The sequence below is a fragment of the Pteropus vampyrus genome, unplaced genomic scaffold (genome assembly GCF_000151845.1).
Source record: "Pteropus vampyrus isolate Shadow unplaced genomic scaffold, Pvam_2.0 Scaffold146, whole genome shotgun sequence".
Classification (NCBI taxonomy): Eukaryota; Metazoa; Chordata; class Mammalia; order Chiroptera; family Pteropodidae; genus Pteropus; species Pteropus vampyrus.
This window is the reverse complement of record NW_011888927.1, coordinates 211,368-217,139: the sequence shown is the minus strand read 5'-3', so window position 1 is coordinate 217,139 and position 5,772 is coordinate 211,368. Positions and strand designations below refer to the sequence as shown.

The following is a 5,772-nucleotide window of genomic DNA, read 5'->3' as shown; positions in this document are numbered from 1 at the left end:
GACAAATGGAGATAGTAGTGGTGAAGGAGAGCTGAATCCTCATCTACCATATGGAAAGAAAATAAGGCCTTAAATTAATAAATCAAAACACAGCATATAAACATGAGTCAGAAGTATGGCAGAAAATACCAGAGGAAGAGAAGGCTTGAAGGTAGGCGCCACTGTAGACTGGAATTGGGGCAGAAATGGGAGGACTGCTTTTATACATTATAATCCTTTAATGTTGGACTTTTAAGTCATGTACAACTTTAATAAAATAACAATTATTTCAAAAAATAAATCTGAATATGAACCTTACTAATTAAAACAGAACGAGACTGACACCAAAAGAGAGCAGTGAAACAGAAAAAAAAAAAATCCATAGAGAGACCAAAAATTGTAAAAGAATATAGCATATAAGCAATGTATTGATTTCCTATGGCTGCTGTAACAAACTTGGTGGCTTAAAACAAGAGAAGTCTACAGCCATGCTACCCTGAACAAGCCCAATCCCGCCTGATCTTGGAAGCTAAGCAGGGTCAGGCCTGGTTAGTACGTGGAAGGGAGACCACCTAGGAAGACCAGGTGCTGTAGGTGTAAAAAAAAAAAAAAAGAAAGAAAGAAACAAGAGAAATTTATTCTCTCATTGTTGAGGCCAGAAGTCTGAATTCAAGATATAAGCAGGGCTTCACTCTCTGGGAGGCACTTGGGGAGAATATGCCTTTTGCTCTTCCAGCTTCTGGTGGCTGCTGGTAGTCCTTAGCTCGTGGCAACATCACTCCAATCTCTGTATCTGTCGTCATATCACCTTCTCCTGTGTGTATGTGTTTAATCCCCCTCTGCCTATCTCTAAAATAAGGACATTTATGATGGCATTTAGGACTCTCTCAGGTAATCCGGAATAATCTCATGTCAAGATTATTAACTCAATCGCATCTGCAAAAACTTCACTTTATGAAGTAACATTCACGGATTCCAGTAATTAGGAACTGTTATCTTTTGGAGTCACATTAAGCTCACTACAATTAATGTAGAATTTCAAATCAGTAGAAGAGAGATATATTATTCAATAAGTATTGTTGGGAAAATGAACCACCTATTTGAAAAAAGTGTTTGATTCTTAGTCAATGTAAAGATGGTTTAAAATTTAAATGTTAAAACCTTATAACAATATCATGTGAAAATATAGATGAATGTTTTAAAAATCTGGGATCAGAAACTCCTATAATGTAATACCAGGCATGGAAATTATGTAGATCATACAAATTTTAAATTTATATAACAAAATGGCCCATAAGCAACTTTAAAAAGAAGTGGGTAAGGTAAGAAGAAAATTTAATTTTTTAAAATGAGAGAACCCATAACTAAATAGTGAAAATACAAAGTCACCAATTGAAAAGTAAGGACAAAATAAGAATAGGCAATTTACAAAAGAACTTCAAAAGTCTAATGAATACACAAAAACATTATTTAATCTATTTTGTAACTAAAGATACATAAATTAAAGAAAAATATGTTCATCTGTCAGTTGGGCAATGATTAAAACTGTTAACAGCTTCTGGGAAAGATGGAATGAGTGCATGTTTGCATAATTCCTTTTACTGACTAAAATATGACCAAAACTAGAGAAGGAAACTCCTGTGCAAAACGGCCACACCTCTTAGCATTGATGCCAGTGAATAAATGTCAGATACAATGAAATCTGCATCATATTTAAAGAGGCTGCCCAAATCTGACACGCATTTCCTCTAATATCCAATAGATCTGATTTTATCAAACTGAGTGGGTCCTGAAGAACAATTCTAATAATCATCACTAACTTGAAAACATGAGTCCTTAAAGGTGTAGACACCAGATTTACAGAAGCAGCATATAGCACTCCACTTGGTGCCTATCTCCCTGTCACAGGCTAGCAAAGAAAACTGCTGAAGAAAGGATCATGATGATACATACCCTCCAACAGCTCTGTCAATAAAAAGGCTGATATTCTATCTCCATCTGCCTAGATCCTTTGACTACACCTGAATTAGTTCCAATCTCAGGAGAAGACAAAAAAGATGAGAGGTATTATGTATTGGGCTCCTTAAAACCTACAGTAGCTAGAATATTTTTTATTTTTCCTGCTGAGAGACAAAACATGGCTGTAGAGAAACAGAAACAGCAAGCTGGTAGTTGATTCTGCACAGCAGAATAAAGTAGACTAATAAGAGCTATATCAGAATTGACCTGCCTCTGAAACCAATGATTAATACATGCTGTGGGAAACTGCTTAGAAACAATGTATGAAAACTGAGTCATCAAGCAGCCAATAAAGAGAGATCCCATTAATGTATCTACTCTCCTAAAGTAGTTATTCCAATGGAAGGGGGTTGTGAAGACTCAACTATATCATTCTTGGGCAAAGAGGAGGCCAGAATAGATCCACCCCTTTCAACAATAAAAAACATACAGAATAAATAACGTGAAAAAGTAGCACTCTAAGAAAATAAGGAGGAACATAATATGAGAAAGAAAAAATATATACATTTGAAGAATACTTTATAAAATAGAAGTTTAAAGAAAAACTGCTCTGTATGCAGATGAATAAAACAAAATTCCATAGAACAGATTTTTCAAAAAGAACTGAAGGAAACAGAAGATAAAGAAAAAAATTCCACAGAACTTGAAACCACATTAGAAACACTCCTAGTAGGACAGATACTTCAGAAAACCAAATTAATAACATGGATGACAAGCCCGGGAAATCATTCAGAATGAAAATTACAAGATAAAGGTGGCTGGATTTGAATAAAGTGGTTAGACAGAACAAAGATGATAGATTTGGAAGACTAACAATTGAGATCTAACATAAGTAATATTCTTGAACAGAGAGAGACAGATATATAAAATGGTTAAAATATTCAAAAACATAAAGGGCTCATCATGTTCCAGAATAAGAGAATGATTAAAACTAAGATACATTATGGAATGCTGCTGAATTTTAAGGATAAATAAAAAATGCTATTAGCATCTAGACAGAAGAAACAGGGCCACCTAACAAATTAAATAGTGTAGCTGGCCTCAGACATCTCCTCAGCAACATTAAATAATGGATTAAATTGAGTACTCTACAGTGCTTAGGGAAAAAGAATATTACATGGAATTTTCTACTTAGCTGGAATATAACTTAATGGACATATAACATTCCATTGTATGGATGTACTATAGTTTATTTAACTGGTGTACTATTTATGGATATTTAAATTGTTTCCAGAATTTTATTTAAAACTATGCTGCAATGAATAAACATATATGTATTATTTAAAATATATTCACGTATGCTGTCATTAAAGAATTAAAAAAAAGATATAGTTCAAAATAACAAAAAATAAAATAAAATAAAATAATATATATGCACATATACTTGTAATATACTTGTAAGATAAATTCCTGGAAGTAGAATGGCTGAATCAAAAAAAAAATTAAATATTTTTCATTTGCTAAGTTGTCCTCCACAGAGATCTAATTTTCATTCCCACCAGTAATGTAAAGTGCTAGTTCTCTACAATTCACCAACGCACTGTGTTATTAAATTTTCTGATCTTTTCTGACCTTATAGATAAAAAATTATTTTTTGGTAAAGTCATAATTTGCAATTATCATATTTCATTAATTGAAGACACCATCATTTGAAAGTTGCATTATTATTTTATGTACCTCTATATGAGAAAAAGAGCTACAAAGTCAACTACGCTTTTAAATCATAAAATTGTCAGATACACAAAAAGTTCAGATTTCAGAAATGATTTCAGAGATGTGAAAATATGAACAGGTGCTTCTTAGGACCAAAGAAATATGGTATTTGAGCAAGGATCGGTGCCCAGAAAGACTTCTTTCAGATAGGCAATAATCAGAAACACAGCACTCACAAACTCTTATAAAACAAATAAACCAAAACAACAAAAAAATTATTTGAAGCCACAATCCATACAACTAAAATATATTTAAAAATCAAGAATTTATAAAATGGAGAAATGGTGAAAAGGGTTAAATCTAAATGTGTTTATAACAAAGCAGAAATTATAACTGTTAATAGGTACATAATGTAAAAATAAGAACAATTTGATGAAAATAATTTTATCTTTTTAAAAATTTATTTATTTATTTAATTGAAGAAATGATTTAACATTTTTTTTAAATAAAAATTTAGGACAAACCATTAAAATGTTAGCAAGAAATGTATGATAAATTCTTCATCTTTCATGCTTAAAAGGTATTTAATAAATTTAACATCTATTCTTGATGTTTTAAAAAATCTTTCAATAAAACATAAATGTATGGCTTCTATCTTAATAGGGTGCATACGCCCCCCCCCCACACTCTTACATGCAAATGCCACCAAAATGCTTATGGTAAAATACCAAAAATATTCCCATTAAAGCGAGGAACAATACCAAGGAAGCCACCATTATTTTATTAAGCATTGTTCTAGATGAGTTCAATGATACAGTAGGACTTAGAAAGGAAATGGGGGATTAAAATCAACATGTAGGAAGCTAAATTATCATTTTATACATAATGTCACAGTATACCTGAAACACTTAAGACAATTCACTGAGAAATTATTAGAAGCAAAAAGATGTTTTAAGAAGGTAGCTGGTTATAAAATTAATATATAAAAGTGGGCAGTTTTCCTATTAATTTCTGAAATATAGTTGGAAAATAAAATGCAAAAAAATATTCAGCCCAATTACAATTACTAGAAATAAATTCAACACCAAATAACTTATACAAAGAAAACTAAAAACACTACTAAAATAAAAACTCTAAGAGGTCATTTCTCTAAATTAATCTATGCATTCAATGTAATCTAAATCATCAGCAAGAGGTGGTTTGCAATTATTTTTAAAAACATAAAATGAGTTGAAAATTCATTGGGAAAACAAATATAAAGATAGAAAAAATTTGGAAAATAAGAGTAATAGTTTGTAAAGCAATATTAATTAAATCAGTATTGTACTGGGCTTCCGGTTCCACTTCAGAAAGTTGTAAAAGAACATCACTCCCATCCTAACAATGAGAATAAACTAGATAATCTACAAAATTATGTGTTTTCTTAAAGCCCATTGGAGAGCTGAGGATGCAAAAAAAAGTTAATGAACTAAAATCCAGAAAGTAACTAGCCCTTCTTAGGACTGAAGAAGCCCATGGCTGCTCTCATCTTTGGCAGAAAACAAGAAGAGGAGAAAGCTGCTCAACAAAATAATGGAGGGCAGAAAACAAGCAAACTACATCTTTAAGTCCTGGAAAAAAAAAGTTGGTTAAGAATTCAATATCCAATAGAAATATCCTTCAAAAATGAAAGCAAAATAAAGTTTTTAGCAGATAAAAGTTGAAGGAACTTATACCAAGCAGACCTGCACTAGAAAAAATTTTAAACATTTTTTAAGGTGAAGGGAAATGTTAACAGATACTTAGTTCTACAGGAAATGAGAGAAACCAAAAAGGGTAAATATATTGATGACTACAAAGAAAAAATTTTAACGTACAAATACGCATGCATCTTTAAATTTCACTAAAAGATTGATTCTTTAAATTAAAAGTAATAAAAATCTAAGGCATATGTAGAAGTAAATTATAACAGCATAAAAAGTGAGAAAGTAATTGGAAGCATAAATTATAATATTCTTACATTGCTGATGAAGAACTAGAATATATTTGAAAATAGACTGTGACAAATTCAAGATGTACATTGTACTCTCTAGCATAACTAATAAAAAAATAACACAAAGAGGCAAAACTAAAAAGAGAGAA

The 5,772-nt window shown here is 31.3% G+C and overlaps 1 protein-coding gene and 1 pseudogene across 4 annotated transcripts in view; one reads left to right on the top strand and one right to left on the bottom strand.

Annotated features, from left to right (window-relative positions):
* The window catches only part of ICA1L (islet cell autoantigen 1 like), a 76,049-nt gene that overhangs the window by 67,433 nt on the left and 2,844 nt on the right, over positions 1-5,772 (bottom strand). The window lies entirely within an intron of this gene.
* LOC111745127 lies at positions 458-576 on the top strand (annotated as a pseudogene).